We start from the raw sequence: 11,662 nt of genomic DNA, 5'->3' as shown, positions 1-11,662 counted from the left end.
ATGTTATCTGTTTTACAGACTTGTTTCCCAAACAAAATAAGCCTTGCAAAAGCTGCAACTGCTGTGTGCCGAACTAGGTGAACAGGGAGACAACAAAAATGCAGAGTGAGCTGAAAATGTGATTCTTGCTAGCTGTTTGTTTAAAAAGGGCCATCAAGCAGACCCACACCTTTCCTTTCCAGCTCGCTCCGGTTCTCTCGGTAGAACCTTGTGCCCAATTCATCTCCTTGATGTGACCCTTTGCGCACACTGTCTCGCTGGACTTTCCCCACCCACTCCCTCATTTCATTGATTGACCCTCTAATGATTCCTGCGCTCCATATCTGAAATGCTGCTGCAGGGCATGGGTCAAAGGGCACCCTGCAGTGAGGAGCTGCTAGGACTGTGGTTGGAGGATCCCAGACCAGGGAAATATCCCAAGGGGTCAGCTGTTGTTTGTTTGAATGTTTGCAACAGTAGAAGCGTGACTGCAGTGAAGCCCACACAGGGTGGCATTCATCTGGCTTGGCACTGGCACCGGCCTCCCAAGTAAGGCTATCGTACATAATGCATTTTGGAAAGCCCTGAATTACCCTGAATTACCTATTCATGTGTAGCTGACATTACGAATATCCAAGAGAACCTTCTTCTGAGGCAGAATGTGCGCAAAATTTCTGAATCCGGTTCACTGTTACTTTTCTTTTTTTAAATCAAGAAACGATGGTGTTGTGTCATCAGATAAGATGCTAGGCAGTGGGGTGAGTGACCGGTTTATTCACCAGTCTTCATTTATAACTATGTACAGTGGACAGTTGCATCAATATACTTTGATCATACTGGCTGGGCTTTTGGGAGTTGTATTGAAAAACATCTGGTATGCTGTCATTAGTGAGAGCGTATCGCTGTGTTCAATGCTATACCAGGTGACAGGAAAGTTGTAATTTACTACGTATATGAAATGATGCACGTTATAAGAAATGCAGCATTTAATGCATCAATAGCACAGAACAAGACTGAGTATGAGTATCGCAAAAGGGAAATGATTCTGACAGTTACCCTGTTCGGAAAGTACATCAGCGAAGTGGGAGCTTGTTCCGTCACTGATGCCACGGCATGACAGATGCATTAGTGGATTTAGCTCTTCTCCTCAGAACTTGAGAGCTGAGTGTCATGATATAATATCACTGATGGCCAATTGTGACCTTTTTTGGATGAAGGTTTGTAGTGTGTCTTTATTTGGCCTAATAGTGGCACAAGGAAGGATTTATAATTACATGCATTTTGTTTGCTGAGCATGTGCGTTCTTTCTAATCATTCTTGTATGTTCACTGTGTGACTTGTTCAATTCTTTCCCCTTCAGAATGACTAAATCTTCCAGATTTAAAATCACAGAGTCTTGCAGTCCATATTTCAGATCTTCTGCCGTATTACAGCCCAAAAATGTAATGGGTGGAAGGTTTTGAATTAATAATAACCTTTGGCACTGCTCTGGGCCACATTCCACACTACAGCTTGGTACCCTGTCTGTGCCATTGCAGTAGGGGAGAAGCCTTATGCACATTTTTAGTTTGCACTATTAGGTGTTGCTTGCGACACCTATACAGTGAACTATTGAAACTATTGAATTGGAGTGCAGATAAAGAGGAATGACATATGAGGAGGCACACATAGTCTATATGGGTTGTTTAGAGTACAGATAAGGAAACATGCCACAAAGTGTTTAGTTGTTTGTTTATTTGCCCACCCATTGACTGGGCATGCTAATCCCTATGGCCAGTCCCACCCAGTTCCTACCCCTCCCTGCCCAAAACACCTCCTCGTGGGAAGTCTTTGAGCTCCCTTTAACCTAGCTTTACCATCAAACTGTGTGCTCAAAGAGCCTGCCAGTGTTTTTTCAAAGGAGCCATGTGAGAGTTAATGGCTTAATTTGGAGTTGTAAACCCACAATTGGTGTAATAAAACCTGGTCTGCTTCAGGCACTCAATTTATGAACCCACCCCTTGTCCTTCTCTGGAATCTTGTTACAAACATTGCCAAACACAATCATTTTGGCTAGTGTAGAAGTATTAGGCATTTGGAAAAATTGTCCAAACTGTTGGCATTGGCAATGTTTGTTTTACTGGGAGCCAGTATAGGCTTCTTAGCGCTGGTGTGATGTATATAAGAATGCTAGTTATTACTATTATGAGTGATCTTCCACAATTTGGCAGAAAAGTTCAAAGTGGGACCAGCTCACCTTTTTAAAAGTCCAATGAAGATTTGTGAGAGGCAAATGTCCTCCACCCTCAAAAACCGCCTTCACTCTTGGATTATATGTCCAATCTCTATATAATTTCTTACCCTCACATTTTAGGTTTGCCTGGAACAAACTTTGCTCGCTATACAAGAGAGTGTCTCTGTGTCAGTCAGCTGCACAGTCATGCTTAACTGGTGAATCCTGCTAAAATTTCTGTTACAGCAGCGTCCATTTCTTTAAGGGACAGTTGAGCTGTTTAAGCTGGTGAGAGGTTTGCTGAATGTGCTGTGGGGTTTATTTTGTTTCCATGCTGTGTCTGCACTATTGTTATTTGTTCACTTTTGTTCTTTGAGTGGAACTGTCTACATTAGGTAGAGATTTGCTAATTGATGCATTTGAGAGAATGGTGCTTATGTAGTTGAGTGCTACACATTGGAAATAGGCGCCCTTGGGTCACGTAAGTGCAGATGAAACACAAGGCTACAAATCTATGCTTCATTACTTTACTAAGTTTTTTACATGGCATCGAAATGTTTTCAAGTATGCTGAAAGAGCAAGGTGACCCCACACCAGGGTATTACCACAACAATGTGTGCTGAAAAATTATCCAGAGAACTGAATTTTATAAATGTGAATTAACCATATTTATTTAGCTTGATACAAAAACTATAAATGGCAATTCATTATGTATGAATCATCAATAGTAACAACCGTTAGATTGCAGGTAAAATCACATTTAAAACAGGGAATCCAAATAGTATACTACAAGAGAGTATAAATAAATATGCATTACAGACAACAAAGCTACTAAAATTGAATATAAAACCCTACAAGAATACAAATACAGCTTGAAATCATTCATGCACGTGAACAGAGAAAAAGATCAATTGTGAATCTCACAAGCCAGAGTACACACATTAGCATCAATGTTAAATGTTAAATGTTAAAGGTATTTGTATCGCGCACCGTCACCAACGGAATTGGTCCCCAGGCGCTCTGGCGGATCTGTAAACGATAAGGTGGGATGGGTTAGTAAGAGGAAGAGGGAGTAGGATAGTGAGAGGAGTGGTGTTCTGTTGGCAGCTTCAACTCGGTATACACCGGGTGCTGAGCTTTGGTGCGGGTATTGGATCTGTGTCAGTCCGCCTGTGCTGTTGCTCGGCTTATGTGTTGTTGCAGTGCTGTGAAGTGCGTGCGGCGTGTGGTGCGAGAGATGGTTGTGTGAGTTTTTGAGTGTGATAAGTATGCAGAGTTTGAGGTTATATTAGTTAGTGGGTTACCTGACCTTTAGCATGCTAACATTCACAGTTTTGTCTAAGTGTGGCACCTGTTGGCCTTCACAATCCCATCTAGATGCGGCGGAGGCCAATGTTCAGAATTCTATCTATGTGTGTGCATGCTAACATTCACAATCCTATCTAGATGCGGCGCAGGCTGGTGTTCACAGTTCTAAGTGTGGCAGATGCTAACATTCAGGTTTCATCTAGGCGCGGGCATGATATCCTTCAATCAAAATCCTATCTGGATGCAACGCAGTCTAATGTTCACAATTCCATCTAAGTGTGGACATGCTAATATTAACAATTTCTAAGTGTGTACATGCCAATATTCACAATTTCATCTAGATGCGACGCAGGCTAATGTTCACAATTCTATCTAAGTGTTGACCTGCTAATATTTACAATTCTATCTAAGTGTGGACATGCTAATATTATGGCACTCTATGTTATTGGGAGGTAAGATAGAGTGGCAGAGGTTTTCTAGAGTAGAGTAATTGCTCTACTCCCCACCCATGCCACACTCACAGTTTTTGTTGGTGTCTGTTAGTGGCTGGCTTCCTTGGCGTCCCCTGCGGACACCTGCAGACACATCTTGGAGCCGCCGATGTCGGAGCTGCCCTTAGCCACAGGGGCTGCCGGGCAGAGGGCTGCCCTGGAAGGGTTCATGATATGTGGCCAGGAGACCAATCAGGTGCCGGGGGGAGGGTTGGGAGGCGGGATTGTGCTGGGGAATGAGGGAAGAAGGAGGAAGGGGACTCGAGCGCCGAGCGCGCTGGATTGCTATTTTAAACACTTTGCAGTTTCAATGCAGTGTCCCAGCTATCTTAGTATACTATTTGGATTCCCTGATGAAGACGTGGTCAAAATAATCCTACACGTCGAAACCAGTCAGAAACGGAAACTAATTGGGGATGTGATCATCTATCTATACTTTAACCATCATTAAATCCAGTCCAAATTATGACGACATATTTGACAACTGTTTAACATTATGGACTTTTTTCCTGTTGTCATTTGAATATCATCCAAAATGTATGTGAAAGTATTACTGTATATGTGTGTTTGTATGAGGACGTGTGTTGAATGAATTAATGAATGAATTGTGTGGTGTAGAAATGAGTAATGTCACCTACATTATTTTAAATGTTATTTTAACTGCATTCTAATTGTTGTTACTAGTGATGATTCATACATGATTAATTGTCATTTATTATATAATGTTTGTATCACGCTGAATACATATTTTTGATACAGATTTATTCAATGAGACCTCTGGATAATTTTTCAGCGCGCATAGAAATTTTTTGAACCTAGGTCCTTGAATCATATTTATTGTACTTATTTGTGTTGTAAAGGGAGTAGGGTACTCCATAGTGCATAGTTAAACATTGACAAATATATTTTGTGGCAACAAAAATGATGCAACATTTCCTCTTTGCACCTCAAGCTACAACAGCAGATAAAGTTAAAGAGGAGACCTGCAATACAGATGAGACACATGCAATTATGTTTAAAAGTGAACAAAACGACTTATGAGTGCATGGGATCAGCCGTTTTGTAGAAGCCAGGGCTACCATGTAAGTTGGAGCTAGTGTTGTAGCATGCTGCCTGTAAGGAATACTTTAGTCTACCCTGTGAAGTGCATTGCTGTTGTTCTTCGTATGTGCTGCATTTGTATATTGTAATTGTTCATTTGTAAAGCTCTTATACACAAGTGAAATGCTTCAAAGCATTTCTAGGCGGGAAGGGAAAAAGGGAATACAGTCTTCATTCTTAGGCCTTAAAGATTCCGATTGATCAAACAACAATAACTAGCATACTAGGCCAGAGGCATATCCACTAGTGTAAGTGCTTGACAACGAGTGAGGGGACAAGGGGTGGGGGAACATACAGAACAATAAACTACAGTACTAGGCCTGTCGACATTTCAGATTGCTTGGTGGTTGGTCATCCAATGCGCCTACGCATGAGTATTTCAGGCTAGACCAAGCAAGGGAGGGGAGACAGAGGGAGGACCGGGCAGACAGACTTGCTAGACCTAGTACATTCAAGGTCATGCAAGTACGCAGAACAGGAAGTGCGAGTTTAGGAGGAGGGGACAAAGTGCGACCAGTCCAGCAGGGGCCTGAGTTAAGTGCATAGTAGTTGCCCCTCTCATGGAGCATATTGCATTAATGCCAAGCAGAGTGCAGAGGCCCGGCGGCAAATGCAGGATTGGCGGGGGAGCCTGGGACCTGTGAGGCTCTGAAGGTGCACCAGGAGAACAGTCAACTAACTGAGCAGGTTGGGGAAGAGAAAGAAGGAGGGAAGCAGGAGAGAAGAGAAAGGAGGTTAGCAGGGGAGAGGGAGTGAGAAAGAGGAAGAGAAGAGGAAGGTTTTGTGGAGCTTCCGGAATTTAAGGAGGTCTGGCTCAAGACAGAGAGAGGCAGGGAGGCTGTTACAGAGGGAGGAACCTGCAGAGGATAAGGATCTACCACCGAATCTCTGTTTGGAAAAATGACTCACCCACAGAGAGTTGGAGGAGGCTGAGCTGAGTGCTCTAGAAGGAGAGTATTTGGGAAAAGAGTGTTGTAGATAGTAGGGGCCAGTGACCGAGAAAGCCTTGTGGACTATGAAGAGGTCCTTGTAGCCACAGGGAGTCCGTGGAGTGATTTAAGCACCAGAGACATGCGGTCCCTGGGTTTGGGGCCCGGTTCTGTTTTGGATAAGTTGAAGAGGTCAGAGAATAGAAGTGGGAAGACTGAGAAAGAAACTGTTACAGTAGTCCAGCCTGGAGAGAACCAGGGCTGTGGACACAGTGAGCCTCTGGGGAAGGTGAGTAGAGGTAGAATAAATCTGAGGAGGTGCAGCTGGTAGTGAGACTATTTGGGCATCTGAGATGTGAGAAGAGAAGGAGAGAGTAGAGTGGAAGATGACCCCCAGACTTTTTGCCTCACTGGCGGGTGGGGGCGCAGGCCCAAGGGAGGCAAACCAGAGTAAGAGTGGGAAAGTGGGAGCAGGCGCCCCCGTGAGGACAATCTCTGTCTTGCTGGCATTGAGGCAGAGATCATTAGCAGCACACCAGGACTGAATTGTGGACAGACAGTCAGGAATGAGAGAGGTGGAAGAAGAGGCTGAGGGTAGCCTGAAAGAGAGCTGTGTGTCATCCGCATAACACTGAAAGGTGGAGGTGAAGGCAGAGATCTTGTGGGCCAAAGGGGCCACATAGACATTGAAAAACCAGGGGGATAGATTAGATCCCTCGGGGCACCACAGGTGAAGAGAGTGATAGCGGAGAGAAAGGACCCAATCTCCACCTGGGAAGGACTGTCAGAGAGAAAGGACGCAAGCCACGACAGGGCCTGATCTGTGATGCCCAGGGTATCACGGAGATGGGAGATCATGATGCTGTGGTTTACTGTATCAAAAGCAGAGGATAGGTCAAGGAAAATGAGGACAGAGAGAGAGTTAGAGTCAAGGTTTGAGAGCAGGTCTTCATGGGTGTTCAGAAGACCAGTTTCCATGCCTCTGGATGCTCTAAAGCCAGACTGATGGTCATGGAGACAGCCAACACATTCAGTATGGAGGGTAAGCTGAGAGATAGCCAGAATAGAGGGGTCGGCAGAGGGTGCACAAGAGAGTGCTTGAGAGAAGTGGGGAAAACTCCAGTAGGTGAAGGAGAGGTTGCAGAGGTCTGGCAAGGCTGGAGCTAGAGAGTCAATGTTGTCATTCATGGTTTTGGAGGAGCAAGGGTCCACCTGTTTTAAAGAGGCTTTCATAGACCGGACTTGTCTAGAAGCCTCCTGACAGGCGGGATGGAGGAGAGGGGAGTGGGCATGGTGGGATGGCCGAGGGAGGCCCAGGAGATGATGGTGCATGAGGAGTGGGTGCAGAGGAGAGAGAGGTCCTGTGTTTTGGCAGTGAAGTGTACAGCACAGGCCCCACAAAGGGCCTGGGTGGGTGCAATAGAGGATGAGGCTGCAGTAGGGTAGGCCATCTCCTTACACACACAAAGTCAAACAAAAAAATGTATGGATAATCAAATGAGTATTAATATGGTATGTTACCGTACGTACGGGTAGCTGCTCATCCTTTTTCATTTATCAATGGTGTCTTGTCGCATTCAACAATATGCTTATAGGTGATAATTAAATGTGATCAAAAGAGATCAAAGGTGACGCAACCCTTTGCAATGAATATCCAAATTCATGAACAGTAATCTAAATATATGACTGATAGTTACTGATTGGCCTACAAATAATTCTGAGTGTCAATGTGTAGAGTCACTTGCCATAGGTGGCAAAACGTACAAGTCATGGTAGAGCCAAGACGTCCTGTTGACAGTTAGGACAACCGAGCTTGATTTTTCAATTCCATGAAATACTACTAACCTCATTATGAGTGAAAAAAAAGCAATTATTGGCGACTGGTAGTGCAGTCCACAACGCTGGCTCAATAGCCAAGGTCCTTTTTTTCATTTAGTCCCTGTGCCCCAAAACGGAGGCACCTTTGTACTGGGTTTGCACCCCACGCAGAGACATGTGCTCGATATAAAAAACAATATACTCTTTTGAATTCAGCTGTGCACACTCACTCCCCTCTCAACGTGGAGCAGATTGCCATTTTTAAAAGGACTTACGTGGGGGGTCTAGGGGACAGAGGGCCCACCCGTAAGCAGCGTGGGTGTAACGCTCACCTGACTCCCACGGAGGCGCTGGCCTGGATCGCGCTGCTGTGACCCCTTCTAAGGTGATGCGCAGGGTTCGGAAGACGGACTGGACCGGGCCCCCAAATCTGGCTTGTCTGGCTCGCAGAAGTATCCTTCTGTAGGCGAAAATAGGGGATTAACTGTCTGCGGGGTAATGCAATCGGCCTCCCACTTTCCCCTCTCACCCTCCTCGAAACCCTTCTGTGATTCCCCGTAGCGTCTCACCTTAGGGTCTGGAAGGACGAGCTCTCCATCCTGCTTCTGATGCAGGGGTGCGTTGGTATCCAGTTACTTCACTGGAGTTTCGGATTGGTGAGAACCAAACTTGCTTGGCTTCCAGGTAAGTTTTTTGATAAGAGGTTCCCCTTGTGTCCATGCATTAATGTACTAATGCTAGTGTCTTTTTCCCCATAGGGGCCGGGGTACGGAATGCCGGGGAACAGGCACCGACCCGAGATGAGAGGTGAAATTCTTGTAGAAATCAGGTAAGTCTTTAATGAGCGTTTTTTGGTAATTTCTTTTCATTCGCTCATTAACGCTGATGTCTCTTTTTCCCCTTAGGGGCCGGGGTCCAGAAATGCCAGGATGCGGCGCGGACCCGAAATTAAGAGGGAATGAATCAACAGGTAAGTCTTAACATGGAGATTTAGCTTTCCTTATTCCCTTCTCTCTCTCACCTTTTGTTCTTGCCTTTTTCTCCCTAGGCGCTGGGGCGTGACTGCGAATCCGGATGATCGCTGCTGAACATGGAGGCGCCCTGTAAAGGTGAGTGGAATGCGGCGCTGCAGCGATCGACGCGATGAGCTTTTAAATAAAAGTCTTCCTTTTCAGGATTGTCGGCGAGATGTCTCCGGGATGCGGATTTAGCAGGTAAGGACTTTTCCTTCTTCTGTTCTCTTCTTCTCTTCCTTTGCAGGTGATCCAGGATGCTGGCAGGCGTTACAGAAGTCAGGATGCAGGAGCAGACACGGTGAGCGTCCAGCTGCTAGATGCAGAACAACGCGAAGCACGTGTGGCTGTTCGGGTGGGGTTTAAATAGCCTTGGAAGAAGTTCCAGGTATGTATCCTTCCTCCAATCAGGTATGTATCCTTCCCTGACCACGCCCGGATGGTAAATTAGTCCCACAGGTAAAGTAGTTCCTTTCAGGCCTCAAGGAGGCCGGGATCCTGCAGCATGGTCTGCATCAGGTAATTGCACCCAAGCACTCCCATAATGAGCCTGGCGCCTATGGCGCCAGGACTGATGTCTTTTATGAGTCTGGCACCATAGGCGCCAGGACACTGTCCAAAGGGCCCCTATATGGGGTTGCTGGGTCTTTCCTTGGGGACTGGATGTCCGCTTTCGGGGACGCAGGGCTTGAACCGGCTCCCCGGGAGCAGGCATCATGACAGCACTCCCCCCCAAGGCCCCTCCCAAGGTTGTTCCCTCCGGGGGTTTTGGTTTGTCTGGGAAGAGTCGGTGGAATTTCCTGACTAATCGAGGTGCATGCACATGGTCGCTGGGTTCCCACGACCTCTCCTGAGGTCCGTACCCCTTCCAATCAATTAGGTAGAACAGTTTTGACCTAAACATTTTTGAGTGTAAAATGTTCTTCACTTCGAATTCGGGCTCTCCATCTATTAGAATAGGTTCTGGAGGTTTGAGTAGTCGGGTTCCGGGTACCACTGGTTTCAGAAGTGACACATGAAAACAGGGTGAATTCGCATAGTAGCTGGTAGATCAAGTTTAACAGCCACTGGGTTAATTATTGCCGTAATAGAATAAGGTCCCAGATATTTTGGGTTAAAAGTTCGAGGCCCTTTGAGTGGTAAATGTCTGGTAGCAAACCACACTTGATCCCCAATCTGATACTGAGGTGCTTCACTCCGATGTAGATCAGCATTCACCTTGTATTTTCTCTTGGCTTGTTGTAAATGCGTAGTTGCCTCTTTGAAGGCTTGGGTAATTGTAGAATGCAGATGTTCTACTGCAGGCATTCCGAGGTTCTGAGGTGAGTCAAGGTTTGAGGTTCGAGGGTGATGCCCAAACAAAGTATAAAAAGGACTGTGGCCAGTTCCAGAGTGTACCGAATTATTATATGCATATTCGGCTATCCAAAGAATGTCTTTCCAGTTGCTTTCAGATTGCTGTAACATACACCGTAAGTACTGCTCAAGGGTCTGATTTGTCCTCTCGGTCTGACCATCGGTCTGAGGGTGGTGACTGGTCGATAATCTTATGTCGATCTGCGCCATTTGACAACATTTGCGCCAGAAGTGGGAAATGAATTGGCTTCCCCGGTCAGAGATTAGTATAGATGGGAATCCATGTAGCCGAACAATATTTTCGAGGAATTCTTTGGCTAGGACAGAAGCTGAAGGTAAACCTTTCAAAGGAATAAAGTGGGCCATTTTGGAAAACAAATCCACAATTACCAGAATAGTATTGTACCCTGAACAAGGAGGCAGATCCGTAATAAAATCCATTGATAGGGTGTGCCAGGGTGCTGGCGGTATGTCTAGAGGTTGAAGGAGACCGGCTGGTCTTTTCTTTTGACTTTTATTTTGGGCGCAAACACCACAGGACATCACAAAAGATTTAACATCTTTTCGCCAAGAGGGCCACCAAAATTGTCGTTTCACCTTTTCCTCTGTCTTGGCAATACCGGGGTGTCCCTCTATTAATGTATCATGATAACCGGAAATAACTAGTTTGTGTAATTCCTTATGTGGCAGGACTAAGCGTCCTTGGAAATAAGGTAAACCATTATCCATGGTAAAGTCTGATCCCTTTTGTATCCAATCCTGTAAGGTTGTAGGGTCCAGGAGTTGTTTCACTCTGGCTTGAATGTCTTCAAGCGTCTGTAACGAAGTCATGCCTAGAATCCTCTGTTCTGGAATTATTGGTACTGGTTCTGAGTTTGTATCAGATTCTCCCATTCCAATTCGGGATAAGGCGTCTGCTTTGCCATTCTCGCAGCCAGGTCGATAGGTAATCACGAAATCAAATTCAGCGAAAAACAAAGCCCATCGGAGCTGCCGTGATGACTGAGCCTTGGCGGTTTTCAAATACTGTAAATTCCGGTGATCAGTGATCACTGTGATGGTATGTCGAGCGCCAAGCAGATAATGCCGCCAGGCTTTAAAAGCGGACTTAATGGCTAACAGTTCTTTGTCAGTGATTGCATAATTAACCTCGGGTGCCGAGAATTTTCTGGACCAAAATGCTACGGGATGCAGTTGGTTGGTTTCGGGATCTCTTTGGGACAGGACAGCTCCCATGGCTAGGCTGGATGCGTCAGTCTCGACCTACATAAGGGAGATCTGGACGCGGGTGTTTCAATATAGGTGCAGAGGTAAACTTAGCTTTTAAATCCTGAAAGGCCTGCTCAGCTTCTTCAGACCATTCAAAACGTTTATTTTTCCTCAAGAGTGCAGTAATGGGTTGTACCACGCGTGAAAATTCCGGGATAAACCTGCGATAGAAATTGGCAAAGCCGA

The 11,662-nt window shown here is 45.6% G+C and overlaps 1 long non-coding RNA gene across 1 annotated transcript in view; it reads left to right on the top strand.

The window, feature by feature from the left end:
- Positions 1-417: 417 nt before the first annotated feature.
- LOC138521506 (uncharacterized) overlaps positions 418-11,662 on the top strand; it is a 239,762-nt gene continuing 228,517 nt past the window's right edge. Inside the window, exon 1 of the long non-coding RNA XR_011283064.1 lies at positions 418-528. This is a non-coding gene — a long non-coding RNA (uncharacterized lncRNA). The remainder of the gene's footprint in view (positions 529-11,662) is intronic.

The sequence above is a fragment of the Ambystoma mexicanum genome, chromosome 13, assembly GCF_040938575.1.
Source record: "Ambystoma mexicanum isolate Mex_15411 chromosome 13, UKY_AmexF1_1, whole genome shotgun sequence".
Taxonomy (NCBI): Eukaryota; Metazoa; Chordata; class Amphibia; order Caudata; family Ambystomatidae; genus Ambystoma; species Ambystoma mexicanum.
Note: the sequence above shows the minus strand (reverse complement) of the source record. Positions and strands in the feature narration are given on the sequence as shown.